Genomic DNA, 17519 nt, shown 5'->3' with positions numbered 1-17519 from the left:
ATCAGGCTCCTCCCTAAAAAGGAAAAGTCGTCAACAGATTGACAGCGCTGGTGGTACACTTTTGTACGGGTCGTCCCAGGGACCAAACTACATAATATTGCAAAACCAATAAGTTTCATATGTAGTAATACATTTATTATTTTCGTTTATTTGTCTTCTTCTTCCATCATGTTTAACATCGACATAAGAGGACTTATGATTTTTTTTTACCAGAGGACTTCTACTTTTGAATGAAATATTATTGCAAACGAGGCGAAATGGTAAACAAAAACCACAATCTCACCATTGTTTTCTGGGTTTTGTTTTTAAAATGTTTATTAGGTCCTAAAATGACCATGATTGTCCTGGTCCTTACAATTATGGCAAAATAGTTATTTTATATTACTAAAAAAATTCTGAACTTTGTAAAATAAAAAAAAATAAAATGAATAAAATTGGTTTATGTCGTTATTGAGAAGCTACCGTTATTTTTCACTTTAATTTTTAAATATTTTTACATTTATTTCCAGATGGGAAAAAAGTTGGGTGATTTTAAGTTTTTACAACAGGTGGCGCTGTTTAAGTCCTAGAGTTTAAAGGGAACCTGTCACCCCGTTTTTTCAGTTTGAGATAAAAATACCGTTAAATAGGGCCTGTGCTGTGCGTTACAATAGTGTATTTTGTGTACCCTGATTCCCCACCTAAGCTGCCGAAATACCTTACCAAAGTCGCCGTTTTTGCCTGTCAATCAGGCTGGTCTGGTCAGATGTCCGTGGTGACATCGCTGTTTCTTCCCCCAGATCTTGCTTAGCTTTCCGTTGGTGGCGTAGTGGTTTGCGCATGCCCAACTGCAGAATCCACTGCGCAGGTGAAGAAAAAGAGCGCGATCTGCGCTATTCCCCTGGTTATCGGTGGGCGCGGCCATCTTCCTGAGGCCGCGCGTGCGCAGATGGAGATCGCCGCGGCCATTTTCCTGAAGCCCCAGGAAGCAGAGCACTCCATCTGCGCACGCACGGCCTCAGGAAGATGGCCGCGCCCACCGATAACCAGGGGAATAGCGCAGATCGCGCTCTTTTTCTTCACCTGCGCAGTGGATTCGGCAGTTGAACATGCGCAAACCACTACGCCACCAACGGAAAGCTAAGCAAGATCTGGGGGAAGAAACAGCGATGTCACCACGGACATCTGACCAGACCAGCCTGATTGACAGGCGAAAACGGCGACTTTGGTAATGTATTTCGCAGCATAGGTGGGGAATTCAGGGTACACTACATACACTATAGTAACGTACAGCACAGGCCCTACTTAACGGTATTTTTATCTCAAACTGAAAAAACGGGGTGACAGGTTCCCTTTAAGTCCTCTTTTTCTCAGAAGAGGCAATTTGCATATATATATATATATATATATTGATATTTTTTAAAACATTTTTTCTTTTGTTTCCCAATATTTTTTAGTCCTCATAGGGGGCTTAGACTTATTTGCTTTTACTTTGCACTGCATTACTTCAGTGTTGCAGAATAAAGTGAAATGATAGTCTTCTATGAGGGCCTTGGAAAAGTTAAAAAAAATGCCAGCAATTGGGGCCTTCAAGGGACCCCGGCTGCCATGGTAACCTATCAGCAGCCTGTCTTTGGCTGCCATGGTTACTTATTAGTAACTGGACCACCGCTGCCATGGTAAGTTATCGGTAACCTGACCCCCGCTGCCATGGTAAGTTATTGGTAACCTGACCCAAGCAGCCATGGTAAATTATTGGTAACCTGACCCCCGCTGCCATGGTAAGTTATCGGTAACCTGACCCCGGGAGCCACGGTAAGTTATTGGTAACCTGACCCCAGCTGTGATGGTAAGTTATTGGTAACCTGACCCCCGCTGTGATGGTAAGTTATTGGTAACCTGACCCCCGCTGCAATGGCAAGTTATTTGTAACCTGACCCCGGGAGCCATGGTAAGTTATTGGTAACCTGACCCCTGCTGCCATGGTAAGTTATTGGTAACCTGACCCCCGCTGCCATGGTAAGTTATTGGTAACCTGACCTGAGCAGCCATGGTAAGTTATTGGTAACCTGACCCCAGGAGCCACGGAAAGTTATTAGTAACCTGACCCCCCTGCCATGGTAAGTTATTGGTAACCTGACCTGAGCAGCCATGGTAAGTTATTGGTAACCTGACCCCAGGAGCCACGGAAAGTTATTGGTAACCTGACCCCAGGAGCCATGGTAAATTATTGGTAACCTGACCCTAGCAGCCATGGTTATTGGTAATCTGACCCCCGCTGCTATGACAAGTTATTGGTAACCTGACCTGAGCAGCCATGGTTATTGGTAACCTGACCCCAGAAGCCATGGCAAGTTATTGGTAACCTGACCCGAGCAGCCATGGTTATTGGTAACCTGACCCCAGAAGCCATGGCAAGTTATTGGTAACCTGACCCGAGCAGCCATGGTTATTGGTAACCTGACCCCAGAAGCCATGGAAAGTTATTGGTAACCTGACCCCCCTGCCATGGTAAATTATTGGTAACCTAACCCCAGGAGCCATGGAAAGTTATTGGTAACCTGACCCCCCTGCCATGGAAAGTTATTGGTAACCTGACCCCCCTGCCATGGTAAGTTATTGGTAACCTGACCCCGGCAGCCATGGCAAGTTATTGGTAACCTGACCCCCGCTGCCATGGCAAGTTATTGGTAACCTTACCCCGCTGCCATGGCAAGTTATTGGTAACCTGACCCCCGCTGCCTTGGCATGTTATTGGTAACCTGACCCCAGGAGCCATGGAAAGTTATTGGTAACCTGACCCCCCTGCCATGGTAAGTTATTGGTAACCTGACCCCCGCTGCCATGGTAAATTATTGGTAACCTGACCCCGGCAGCCATGTTAAGTTATTGGTAACCTGACCCCGGCAGCCATGGTAAGTTATTGGTAACCCGACCTCCGTTGCCATGGTAAGTTATTGGTAACCTGCCCCCTGCTGTCACGGTAAGCCATTTGTAAGCTGACCCTGGTTGCCAAGGTAAGTAGTGATGAGCGAACATGCTCGGATAATGACTTCAGAGAACGCTCAGGTGTTATCTCGGTGTGCTCGTGTATTATGTTTGAGTCCCTGCAGCTGCATGTTTTGCGGCTGTTAGGCTGAACACGTGGGGCATGCGTAACAAGCAATCCCCACATGTGTTCAGACTGTCTAACAGCCACAAGCCATGCAGGGACTCGAGCACAATATACGAGCGCTCCCAGATGCTCGGAAAACACCCGAGTGTGCTCTGATAAGTCATTATCCGAGCACGTTTGCTCATCACTGACGGTAAATTATTGGTAACCTGACCCCATCTGCCGTGGTAAGTTATTGGTAAGCTGATCCTGTTTGCCATTGTAAGTCATCGTTAACCTGACCCTGGTTGCCATTGTAACCCATTGGCCATCTCACCCCATCTAACCCTTCGATTAAGAATGCAACTAATGAATTGGACCCTCAAAAACTTGACAAAAAATAGATGAAAATGCAATAATTAAGCCCGAAGGGAATGTTTGATTTTGTGTAAAATATGTGAATCACCAGGTGCCATTTTGAGGTATTTGGTGCAAAAAGAAACCCTGCCATGAACCCCAAAAGACAAATAGAGGTAAAACTGCTGATGATGAATTGGGGCCATAGTGACAGAATAAAACGGCTGATCATTGTATAGTGTCTTCCCGCTCTTGAATAATCTCACACTCTACTTACATCCAGTACGTTCTCCGGTTTTCTAAATGGCGCAGACTTCAGATCTTAATGACACAGCTTATTTATCAAGTAAATGATGAGAAGTAGCTCATTGCTCGACAATCAATTCACTTATCATCTTGCAGCACAAGCGGAGCTCTGATTATACCCCTCAGTTATCAGGCACCCAGTGCAGGTCTACACGTTTGAATAGCACCGTCACATGATAATATTCCTAGTAATTCATATATCATGGTAGATCGCTATCTTATTAGAAGCCTTTATAATGATATGACAAGGAACAGATATCATAAGTCCTACTGCTCTGCTTATTAATGCTCCACATGAAACTACTCCTTAATAATGCTACAATACTGTGCCCAAAGCCTTCTGCTGTACTACTGCTAAATTTACCCACCATATAGTGCTTAAGACACATGGACTATTGACGTCTGAGTCTGAATGTTGAGAGTAGAATTGATGTTTGTGAAATTGCTGAATGGCAGCTGTTTACTTCTTATATCAGCTCCTTGAGATTATTGTCTGCTATCTTTGTAAAAAAGGGACGCAGGGTCATTGAACAATCATGTTTGCTAATATGTTGATTACAGATTGTACCAGGCCATGGAGCTTGTTAACTTTCAAAACAGAGGAAGACAAACTATGCAAATGAATGAAATACTTAAATAATGCGAGATAACCCCCTGCAAACTTCCCCCAATCCTGTGGAAAAGGGGAATCTGCCTCTGTATCAGGTAAACTTAATAAAACCACAGCCAGAAACACTCTACAGGACAGCTGCCAGAACACCATGGCTCCATCAAGAGGGACACAGATTTGACCTTCTACAAGATGCTTGCTTAACAATCTCGGCCCCAGCGGGAAGAATACTGATCTGCTCCTTTGACCATCACTGAATCCATGGATACGTTTGGAGAAGTCAGGGGGTGAGCCTCCGGTCACCAGGTCCACGGATACACTTGGGGAAGTCAAGGTTGGGAACCATCAGTTACCTGTCCTGAGGGAAATGTTCGGAGAAGCCAGGTTGTGACCGTACTGTCACCTGCCTCAATGGACTGTCAGCTTCCTAAGCTTTTTGCTACATCCTCTCTGTGGGCACCACAGGTAGTGGTAGTCAGCCCTGGAAGCCCGGAGGTCGCAGCTGCTCTAATACCGGCGAATCAGTGGTGAGACTGACTTTGCACCATCATGGGTAATTTGCTGGGACTGTTCCATTTGTTATTGTCTGTTCGTGGTTCAATAAAGTATTGCCACTCAGTTTTTACCCTCACTCTGTGTTGTCTGAGTAGTATTATGCCCATGTGAAGTGAGAGCAGGGGTTCAGTGGGATGATCTCTGGTCCAGGCAGTCACGGGCTAACGGACAAGAGCGCCCAGCAACCCCCTTGTGTCTCCACAATGACCAATAATGGATGGACTAATAACCGGCTGTATCGTGCCCAAATAATACAATGATACTGTGCACAAATACAACTGCCATATAGTGCCCACATATTACCACTAATCAATGTACTAAAATCACTGCTTTATGATATTCAAATTATTCTGCCATGCAACTCTGCAATATGGTGCCCAACCTTTATATTGTTGCCAAAAATACCCTCCATAAAGCACTTACATAATACTACCAGATAAAAAAACACATAGACCCGCCAATTTGTCATTTACTGGTTTTTGGGGAGTTTTATTTTCTTTTTCTACTCGCAGTTTTTTTCTCAAAATGGTGCACATGGGTTGATGAATTTTGTGCAAAATCAAAGATGCTTTTTTCGTTCTTTTCCACATTTTGCGCATCTTTAAAGCAAAAAGTTGTGCGATCCTTTAAAATCTCGAATGTTAGTCTTAAACTAAAAAAGACATAGATGATTTAAGGGATTTTTTTTTTTTCAAGCGAGTTTGGAGCGGGTCCACTCTGAAAATCACCTGAAAAAGCACTCAGAAACTGCCCCAAAAATCTTCCTTTTAAATTCTATGGATCTCTTCAGTGTCTTTGAAATCCTTCAGGTTTCCAAAAACACCAAGAGGTTGAAAGAAAGGAGTAGACCATTCTTCAGGCATTTTCTGTTTCGCAGATGCTCAACCCCAGAAGATGCCTGGGGTGTCTTTTAGTGACAAAATTCTCTCATTTTATGCATTGCTGAATGGACCGGTAAGAGCCCAGGATTGTGGAATATGCACAAAAAGTGTAACCATCAAAATAATGTAAGACCCCATGGGATCAGCACCATAAATCAATCCGCTAGGCCTCACATGTATCACTGCTAAAAGGGCTGAGAAATTCCCAGGGGATTTAAGCCTATTTAGGATGCAAAAATACAGGTGGTCAGAAACAAAGATGCCTGAATTCAATCTGGAGGTAAACTGATAAATCAGCACATGTGAGTAAATTCCTGCAAAACAAGTGTCAGTGAGATGGGGCTGAAAGGCCAACGCGTGTCGCCACTCACGGTGGCTTCGTCAGGGGCGGATTGTTCACCAGACGCATTGCACACAACTTATGTCCAAGATAATTGACGAGATTACAGGCAGCTGTTTAGCTTACCAGAGACTCGCAGGAAGTCAGAACAGGGGATAAGTAATGCTGTTTTGCAGGAATTTGCTGATTTATCAGTTTACCTCCTTGGACCCCATGGCACCTATTCACCTAGTGGTCTGCTGGTCTGTATACTGTTGTTGTTACTTTTTCTTTGGTCCAGGTTTGTCCTGATGAAGAGGTCCTGCTTGACTTCGAAACACGTTGACTTTTAACTTGTTTTAATAAATGTTTTTATTCTAAGGATATTCCATCTCAGCAGCGCATAAGTGATACCTCCGTTTGTTGAGGGAGGATCTAAAGTGATCCTTCACGGTTGACTCAGTGATTTCCAGATTAATTTACAGGGCGTTGCCGGCAACTGAAAATGACCAGACAGAGACTCGTGCCTCTGTGTGGGGGATCGAGCAGATCTCTGGGCCCCGTTTATTGTCTGACTTTTCATAGTCATAGAAATTATACTTCAACCAATCAGCATAAGAACACGTTCACAGTTCTTAACCTATAAGAATGCAGGAAAAACTTAACCCATGAGGATACAGGAAAAATGGGAACTACAGATATGGTCATGTCTTTTTGGCATAGAAAAACATATTAACAGATGCCTCAGTCCTGTATAGCGATACCCCCACGAGTCTCTTATCTGGCTCACTTAAGTTGGAATACTCAAGGTCTTTATACCAATTATGAACCATAGACTAGCTGAATAACAAAATATTATCTTCGTGAGAAACAGGACAGTTATTTCATAGCAGCTGTAACCTTTTACCTAAGTAAATAACAGAATTTATCTTTAACCAAAAACAAAATGGAGTCAAAGCAGAAAATGGAGAATCTTTCATAATTTGTTCCTTTACATTCCCCCCTAGATAAATTTTGTTAATTAATGTCCAGCATCAGAGGTACTATCCCAAGCTATAAGCTCGAGGGGTACTGGTCTTCACATGACTGGTGCCATGTTACCAGCCATGGCTGTTGCGGCGTACCCGTCCCCCCTGTATACTAGAATTTACGAATAACAATTATTGATAACGGTGGTGGGGATCTTTTGAAGATAGCCATGCGCTTGGCTTCAACATCTTCATCAGGTAACCTTGTGAAATCGGTGTAGAGAAGAGCAGTGGTGGCAACGCTTTTGGTTTCATCATTAGTTGTCTTAGTGCAGAATTTCCTAATACATACAGAAATACACCAAAGAACAAGTTTTAGTATTACATACATGACAAGGATAAAGGCAGCGATGTGTAACAAACTTTACAAGATTCCAGCTATCCAGCCGCAAGTCCCTCAAACCAATTGGCTGGATTAAGAAAGGAGAAGATATCCGTCCACCAACTGTCCTTATTACGGTCATTGTCTTTATCATACTAATCTCTGAGTCTTTGAATATCTTCTAACTTATGTGAATAGCCATCTTAAATACAGTTAAATTTGCATTAGCAAACATAAGGGGCATAAGAATATATAAAAGTACAAAAGAGTATAAAGATATATATTTTCAACTTGACAATCCCCCCTAAACACTAAGTTTTTCCCTAAGAAGAAAGTTCCTTCGAGACTGTCCATGTGATGGGGAAAGGGGAGGTGGATTTCTTCATCCAGACACCTCAGAAGCTTTCCCCTTGTGAGAGGCCTCCAGGCAGCTGAACCCTTCACTAGCTTCACATGGAGTTCTCCTACTGTCCCTAAACTAAATCTCTTAGCATCATCTGAGAGTAAAGGGCATTGTCTATCTTCTTGAGGGGGACGTACTTGGGGATCTCCCCTGGATCAGTGCCATCGTACTCTGGTGAGTCTACTTCTTGGTTAAGGAAGGTGCCAGTCGGAGTTGCCTTAGTGATAACCTTTTTATACAGGGGAATAACACAACAGAGGATTATCGATCCAACTACAAGGAGAGCAATCAGTTCTAGACAAGCTTGTTGAAAGAATCCTTTGAGCCCACCCAACCAGCCGGAAAAGAAAGATGTGTCTACTCCAACATTAGTTTTTAATTCTGCTGCTAACCCATTTATCTTTTTAAGGGCTATCATGGTCTTTCCATTTACCCCAGAGTTCTGAGGGATATAGGTACAACATTCCTCTCCCACCATCCCACAGACTCCTCCTTTCTCAGCTAAGATCATATCAAGGGCTAGTCGGTTTTGGAGGGTCATTCTAGTGTTAGGGCCCAATTCCTCAACTATACCCTGGAAGGCTTCACAGGTAAAATTGACAAACCTTTGTTCACTGTAATATATGTAATTGATCCCATCAACATTTTGTTAATCTGCACTTGTGGATTTATAAAGCAAAGCTAGCATAGATCTGGTTCTGGGCTTTAAATTGGTCAGGCACCCCCCTTGGCACTCCAATACCATCGACATATACCAATGGATCTTCTTCATAACTCATGTGGAGCTGATCGAGACTTCTCCTCTTTCTGGTATGTTCATCAGGTATCTCTGGATCCCAAGGTAAAATCTTGAACTGCATAGCTAGTTTAACAAGGGTGCATTGACCTGTCCAGGCATTAGGCAACCTAGGACGGAGCTTACCATCTCCACATAACCAATAAATGTCGTACATATACTGTGTATGATTAGCTAGCAAGTCAGTATCTAGGGAACTGTTCTCTTTACAGAAACCTGTCTCGAAGACCCCTACTGGTGTACCTGTAGTGTCGTGGGAATTATAGCAGGTATAATTATCAGCTAATACGGTTATCCCCCCTGGGACCTTTAGTGTGGGTTCTTCATGAATTAGTGGGACATAATCTGAGCAATCAGTGGGCTTTAAACCCTTCAACAGATTCATAACACAGGCAGTGGTATTAAGTATATCCAATATATGCCAAATTTGATCTTCTAGATAGTCTGTGGCCCTAACCAATTTATCCCACATTTGTGTAATCATAGGGTAAATGAAAATAGAACTGACAATTTTATTGGCTATACCCATCTGTACTATTAATTTTTCATGATATTGTACAAACTTATTATTCAAGGATGTTGGAGAATTTAGGCTGTCCCATGCGGTTACCAATATTATTACATGGAAATACGAAAAACTAAAACATTATGTCCCCCTTATTTGCTACTAGTCTGTTTGACCAGTTTGCAGTGCGATACGTGGATCCATTTCGGCCTAGCTTCCAGCTTTACTGACATAGGAGTGATGAGGAGGACTTGGTAGGGACCGTCATACAAGGGTTCTAGTCCGTGTTTTCTGACATAGCTTTTCACGACCATAAAACCACCAGGCTTCAAATTGTGACAAGTGTCGGTTTCTGCTGAATCTGGAAGGGAAGAAGAAACTAAAACATGGGTGTTAGCAACATTTTTACTAAGCTGAATAACATATTGAACAGCACGGACAGTTTCTTCTGATAACTACTGAGACTGAAATTTGCAACTGGGGCCTAGCACCAAACAATATCTCATATGGGGACAGGCCAAGTTTTGCAATAGGGGCAGTACGAATGTGTAAGAGCCCTGGCCATGGAGCCGTAGTCTCCTGCATCATTTTGGTCAATTGTCCCTTCAGTGTGCCGTTCAGCCTCTTAATTTTCCTACTAGATTGTGGATGGTATGGAGTATGGAGGGCTACAGTGGATCCAGGCATTGTCAGAAGCTCCTTATACACATGAGAAGAAAAATCCGGGCCTTGGTCACTTTCAACAACTTCTGGAACACCATATCTGCATATAACTTCCATCACCAGATTCTTTGCTGTGGTCTTTGCAGTCATGTTGGTAACAGGGAATGCTTCCGGCCAATTGGAGAACATATCGACAACCACCAGACAATATTCATACCTTCCAGACTTAGGCAACGTGATGAGGTCCACCTGGAGCCTTTGGAAAGGATAGTCGGGCTTAGCAAGGTGCTTCGGGGTTACACGTTGAAGTTGACCGGGATTGCAGGTCTGACAGATACCTCGATGTGTGGGCCCATGCGCCCACGTGGCAATAGCAGGGTACATCCGCTTAGGGAAACACACAAGTTGGTCCTTTTTCCAGAGACCATTGTCCATACGTGCTCCATCAGCCTTCCACTGCTTCACTTCTTCCTTTGGAGACATTCTCTGCATCGTCATTAAGCGGTCTCGCGGGGTCCGGCAGAAAACCTCAGTCTGGCATAGATCATCAGGTTCCTGTAGAGTCAGTGTTTCTTGTAACTGTTTACGCAGAGAGCGTGTGGTCACCATAGCTGGTATGGTCAGTTCAACAGGCAGAAGAGCAGCGGCTTTTGCTTGCATATCTGCAGAGGCGTTACCAACAGTCTGTGGACTGTTCTTAGGACCGTGCTCCTTAACTTTGATAATGGCCACCTGAGTAGGTAATTTGATTGAGTCCATGAGGGTTTTAACAGCTTCAGCATTCTTCACTGGAGTCCCGGCAGTAGTAACAAACCCTCGATTGGCCCATAGGGCTCCGAAATCATGAGCAATACCAAATGCATACTGTGAGTCCGTGTATATATTAGCCCGCCTGTCTTTGGCCGGAACACATGCAGTAGACAAATCCTGAAGTTCTGCTTCTTGTCCTGACAGGGAGGGAGGGAGGGAGTGCAGCTCCGTGCACTACAGTGTCTTCCGTAGTAACAGCTTATCCGGTGTGGAATCTGCCAAAATCATCACCATATCTGGAACCGTCTTTCAGGGCATTGTAGAGAGGTAGCATTATGCGGGATGCGTCCGGTATTCACTGACAACAATAAGTACATAGTCCAAGAAAACGCTGGAGCGCAGTCTCATCTTTTGGAAATGGAAGGGAGCTGACGGCTATTTTTCTTTCTTCTGTGAGGTGTCTGGCACCCTGAAGGAGACAGTGACCCAAAAATATCACTTGACCAAGGCAGAACCGAAGTTTCGAGGCCGAAACCCGACAGTTCAGATCTGCCAGATACTTGCGAAAACTAACAGTGGCAACAATGGCTTCCTGCTCTGTCCGTGCACACAACAAAACAAAAAAATTACCCACATACTGAAGCAACGTGACATAGGGATATTCTAACTGCCAGGGTTAACAACACTATCCCCCCTATTTTTTTTTTTTTTTTTAAACTGATTGGGAAAGGACATGTAAGATACACATCTCATTATGCTCATCTGCATAGGGGTTATATAACATAAGGACCATCTGACCATCATCTTGGCTCACCAACTCTCTAGGTTTGCTCAGGTGCACTTATACGTCCATCATATTATCTTTGTCTGTAAAATGGGAAAGGTTTGTTCTCAGGGTCAGCCAATTATTTTAGCGTAGCTAGCTAGTCAGAGGGCTTCCAGGGATAATACTCCTGTATCTGTCTTACACTACCTGATGTGGTTGGTTCTCTGGTGGTGGGGGTGACATGATGACCGGTTGGGGGTGACATGACATGCTGGTCTACAGCTCCTTCCCAAAAGGATTACTGTCAGCTTACTCCCAAAAGTTAATGTCCCCACTACCCACAATCCTGTCAGTTTCTTAAGTCACTACATGTGATCTTGTCTGGACAGGATTCAGTGTAATTCACTTAGGTTGGGTTGCAGCACAGATTATACAAGTATTTCTCCAGTCTGGGTTTGTCTGTGCGCAATATTTACAAGTCCATCTGTCTTGTCTTGGTCTGAGCGAGAGAGATTTCCAGACACAGGGTTAAAATAGATATTGGAACGTAAGACTGGATTTGTGTAAGGGAGGGGGCTGGAGCTGAAATCTTCTGCTTGGGCCACTGATAAGGAACCAAGCTGCTAGCTGTGTCCTTGCAGCTGTGGCGGGGGGGAGGGGGACTAGAGAGCGAGTAAAGATCGCTGCAGCTGCTGATACAGAATGGGTTAAGTTCTTCTGGAAACTTTGTACTACTTTTAATGCATCGTCCGGAGTGGAATTCTCGATGTCAGGTCTGACTGACATTATTGCCTCTTTCAATTCAGATTTAAAACTCGGACATCAAAGCTACCACAAAAACGTGTGAATGGGCTTTATTATACAGTGAAAACCCCAGATCTTTAAACACTACCATAAGACGCCCATAGAACTTCTCGGCAGTCTAGGATATATTGGTGCCTTGGGGTTAAGGGGCATAGGGCTTACAGTCGGGAGAAGAGACTTAATTTCCTGGGGAGGGACCATATTACCCAACAGGGAGTCCCCCTGTTTCAGATTTCTTATTGTTTGCTTTCCCAACACATTAATCTCAGTCACTTTCTCAGTTCCTTCCTGCACCACAAACATCCAGTTTTTTTTGTCATAGTAATAGACAACTTTCCTTTTTTTTTTTTTTTTTTCAACGTAACAAAAACAGATCCGAATTCACTTTCTCTGTTAATCCTTAATTTACTATATATCAGCCACTCAACTTGAAGCAGATGAATCCTTTTCCAATTTTTTTCAATCACACTGATAACCAAACGATCTCTTACAAATCTCCTTCTAAAACAAAACACCATATTTTACTTTAAACTTACAATATTTCTTTCTACACAAGGAGAGGATGCAGCGACTCGACCCCTCCATACCAGAAACACAGAACTGATAAGAACATCACAGCATTCCTCAGCACAGAAAGCAGAAAGACACAGCGCAGTTGTTTGACCCCTCCCATCGGGAAATCTACACAGAAACAGAATACAGCAGTTCTCAGACTTAATTAATTTCTACAAAACCTTCATCACACAATTCATATGCCAGAACACCTTAGAAAAACCAATGATTGAGAATATTTTCCTCATCTTTGGGCTAACAGTATCAGATTCAACACACAAATTCAAAGTCTTCTCTTACTTCCATGGAAACATAATTCTCCTTTAGAGCTAAATATCCTTACTTTGTCGTGCATAGTACCAGAGCGGCCGTATATAGTCTATTCCACTAGGTTTACCTGTCCCCCACTGGGACAACCCAAAAACGCGGTACTCAGTGAAAGGAGGAGGGCGTCTTAGACATTCCCTCCGAATACCTCTGGATATATATACTGTATACTTCTATATATTCCTGAGTTACGTATCCTACCCAATCTTCGATCACCTCACCGCGCCTGATTCTAACAATGATCAGGAATTCAGGATATTTTGACTATAAAGAGAATTACATCACTGGTCAATCCGGGGTGTCCGTCCCTTATGAGGTACGGTTCGAGCACTGGGCTCCCAACGGAACTACACCTCTATATGATTCCACCCAAAAATCACCCACCATCGGGGACAAACCTCAGATCCTCTTTGCAGCAACAAACACAGGAAAACCACACCAAACGGTCAGTCTGGACAGTATAACTGCCAACTTACTGTGGTTGTTGTGGGGGATGATCAGCCCCAATTTTCCAGTGCCTGTGTCCGCTCCGAGGGTCCTTTGTCTGGTTGTCCTCCGGGGGGCAGAGGCGTTCCTGGTTGGGGCCCCACGTTTTCGGGCGCCAAGCTGTTGAGGGAGGATCTAAAGTGATCCTTCACGGTTGACTCAGTGATTTCCAGATTAATTTACAGGGCGTTGCCGGCAACTGAAAATGACCAGACAGAGACTCGTGCCTCTGTGTGGGGGATCGAGCAGATCTCTGGGCCCCGTTTATTGTCTGACTTTTCATAGTCATAGAAATTATACTTCAACCAATCAGCATAAGAACACGTTCACAGTTCTTAACCTATAAGAATACAGGAAAAACTTAACCCATGAGGATACAGGAAAAATGGGAACTACAGATATGGTCATGTCTTTTTGGCATAGAAAAACATATTAACAGATACCTCAGTCCTGTATAGCGATACCCCCACGAGTCTCTTATCTGGCTCACTTGAGTTGGAATACTCAAGGTCTTTATACCAATTATGAACCATAGACTAGCTGAATAACAAAATATTATCTTCGTGAGAAACAGGACAGTTATTTCATAGCAGCTGTAACCTTTTACCTAAGTAAATAACAGAATTTATCTTTAACCAAAAACAAAATGGAGTCAAAGCAGAAAATGGAGAATCTTTCATAATTTGTTCCTTCACACGTTCATTTCTTTTTTATTCCTCTCGACCGGTATCTGTGCAGCAGCTGTCACTTGCTGTTTGTGTTGCCAATCAGCAACTCAGCAAGGTGAGTGTATCTCCCCTTTTTCCTGACAACCCATTGTCATCGGATAAGACCCTATTGCGCTTTTTCTTTCCCAGTTTTTATTCATACAGTTTGGAAACTAGACAACTTAAGGAACTTATCTAGATGTGTGGTGAGCTCTTTGAACCCCCAAGTACTTCACAGAAGTTTATAACGTAGAGCCGTGAAAATAAAGGACTGCACGACTTTTAATGAATTTGATGCATCTCCGGTCATGACAAATCATCTCCATTTTGCCCGTAGAGGAAAGACTGAAGGTGGAGACTGTCAGGGACTTCTCACTACTGATGTGATAATATCTCAGGAAACCGAGTATTATGCAACCTACAAATCGCTGCTGGACAGAAACTTGGGACATTCAACAGTTGGACCCCCAGAGATCAGCAAATTTTCACCTATCCTGTGGATTAGTGACAACTTCCCATTTGGGTATAACCCTTTTAGTTACAGTCGTGTCATATTTTCTATTAGTGAAGTGCAGTGTTTTTTGGTTTCGCACTTTACTTGACGATATTGAGTTCTGCTGTAGGGATGCCAACATTTTGATACTCTTGCGAAGCCCTGCCACGGTGATTTTCAATAGTGAAGTTCAATCGCAGGTTTTTGTCCCCTATGGGGACTAAAGTATACATTTAGAAGTAAGAAAAACTTTTTTTAAATATTACAACAAATAATAAAATGGTGAAAATGTCAGTCAGCACCATTTTGTCCCCCCCCCCCCCCCCGGCAAAAAAAAAAAAAAAAAATTACATGTGGCATCAATACTTTCATAAAAGTCCATAATAAGTTAAACCTTAACTGGATACGCCAAAAATGCAATTTTTTGGTTGTTGCACCTTTTCCAAAATTGCAGTAAAAAGTGATCAAAACGTCCTGTGTACCATAAACTGATACCAAAAAAAATGCAGTTCACCACAGCTCCGACGACAGAAAAATAAGATTCACGAGTCTCAAAAAAGGGTGACATAAACCAATTTTTTTCATTTAGAATTTTGTTTTACCGCTTAAATAAAACTATGCAAGAATGGTATCGCCGTAACTGTAGTACTAGAATCATGTTGATATTAATGTCATCATTAAAAATAAAAATTAAAAAAACTACAGAATTGCGCCTTTTTCACTATTTCACCAGGCTTGGATTTTTTTCCTGTTTTTCAGTATATTAAATGGTAAAGTGAATGGATGGCGGCATTGAAAACTACAGCTGGTCTTTCAGAAAACAAGAACTCGTATGGCTATGTGGGGGCTAAAAGAAAATTAAAAAAAAGGTAATGGCTCTTGGAAGGAGGTAGGGGGAGAGAAGGAAGGGGTTAATACCTATTTTTTTTTATATTTTAGCTGTTTTTTTACTTTGGAGTCATTTTCAGGGTATGTGCACACGTCAGGATTTTTTCCTGACATAATCCTGAGAATTTTTCGCGCGGATTTCTCGTGGAATTTGCGCGTTTTTTGCGCGGATTTTGCGCGGATTTTTTGCGAAATTTTTGCGGATTTTTTTAAAATTTTCCGGAATGTCCTTTTTGATAGGAAATCCGCAAAAAATCCGCAAAAAGATAGAGCATGTCCGGATTTTTTGCGGAATGCGTTTTTTTTTTGCGGAAAAAAACGCTAACATCTGCACAAAAAATGCGGAATGCATTCTAAATGATAGGATGCATAATGTTAGCGTTTTTTTACCGGATTTATAGCGTTTTTATAGCGAAATTCCACAAAAAAACGCTAAAAATCCGGACGTGTGCACATACCCTCAGTCTTCACACCTGTTGCTGCCATTGCCAAAGTAATAAATTATTCATTTTGCCTGCGGATTTCAGTGGGATAAGAGATAATGTATTGTAATGTGGTAGGTGATGACAACATCAGTCCGAAGACGGGGGCAGCATTGCAGTCCGCGAGTCCCATCATGGAGACAGTTATTAAATGGCCTCCTCTTGTTATTTGCTCTCATAAATTATCCCAGCAAATAGAAACATTTAACTACGGCTCTTGTTTAATAGCAGAAGCTGCAGGGAGAAGATCAATATCTAGTTACTTTAGGGGCTTGAGATTTGCTGACTTTACATTTTTGCTCCTAATGGCGCATCCTTCATAAGATCTCAAAGGAAGATTCAAGAAACCTCTCAAACATCTTGCACATGGGCATGTCACCAATTATATAAATGGCAGCGAAAATGTCCAATGTACAGTATCATCAGTAAAGGTACCGTCACATTAAGCGACGCTGCAGCGATATAGACAACGATGCCGATCGCTGCAGCGTCGCTGTTTAGTTGTTGTGTGGTCGCTGGAGAGCTGTCACACAGACATCTCTCCAGCGACCAACGATGCCGAAGTCCCCAGGTAACCAGGGTAAACATCGGGTTACTAGGCGCAGGGCCGCGCTTAGTAACCTGATGTTTACCCTGGTTACCATTGTAAATGTAAAAAAAAAACACTACATACCCGGCGTCCGCTTCCCTACACTGTGTAAGCGCCGTCCGTAAAGCAGAGTGGTGATGTCACCGCTGTGCTCTGCTTTACGGCCAGCCGGCGCTGACACAGGATGCAGGAGGAGTGCAGGGAAGCAGACGCCGGGGGACGCGACAGATGCGACAGACACCGGAATGTAAGCATGTATTTTTTTTTTTTTTACATTTACATGGTAACCAGGGTAAACATTGGGTTACTAAGCGCGGCCCTGCGCTTAGTAACCCGATGTTTACCCTGGTTACAAGTGAAGACATCGCTGGATCGGCGTCACACACGCCAATTCAGCGATGTCAGCGGGAGATCCAGCGACGAAATAAAGTTCTGGCCTTCTAGCTCCGACCAGCGATGTCACAGCAGGATCCTGATCGCTGCTGCGTGTCAAACACAACGATATCGCTAGCCAGGACGCTGCAACGTCACGGATCGCTATCGTTATCGTTCTAAAGTTGCTCAGTGTGAAGGTACCTTAAGTAACATTAGCATTTATTTATAGGGTGCCTGTAGAACTGCACCAAACAATAAGATCCTGAATCCCATCAGATGGGACGGTAGCAGCCTCTGTCTCCACCCTGAAACTAAGCTTTTTTCAGGGGTGAGTCTAGTCTCTGTTCTCCCCGCTCACCGGGTTATCTCCTTACAATGTGCGCTGACAGTGCACTCTCTTGCCGGCTCGTCACTTCTCATCAGAGCCTATGAAAAAAACACAAAAACTGAGCTTAACTTGAGTTGGTACACATGCAGAGGTT

General features: G+C 43.3%; 1 long non-coding RNA gene across 1 annotated transcript; it reads right to left on the bottom strand.

Annotated features, from left to right (window-relative positions):
- Positions 1-6629: 6629 nt before the first annotated feature.
- Positions 6630-14140, bottom strand: LOC138657230 (uncharacterized). Its single transcript, XR_011317027.1, has 2 exons — positions 13494-14140; positions 6630-7410 (listed from the first exon to the last, which is right to left on the bottom strand). It is a non-coding gene; the product is annotated as an uncharacterized lncRNA (long non-coding RNA).
- Positions 14141-17519: the final 3379 nt, after the last annotated feature.

This window comes from Ranitomeya imitator, chromosome 1, assembly GCF_032444005.1.
Source record: "Ranitomeya imitator isolate aRanImi1 chromosome 1, aRanImi1.pri, whole genome shotgun sequence".
Taxonomy (NCBI): domain Eukaryota; kingdom Metazoa; phylum Chordata; class Amphibia; order Anura; family Dendrobatidae; genus Ranitomeya; species Ranitomeya imitator.
This window is presented reverse-complemented; position numbering and strand designations above follow the sequence as displayed.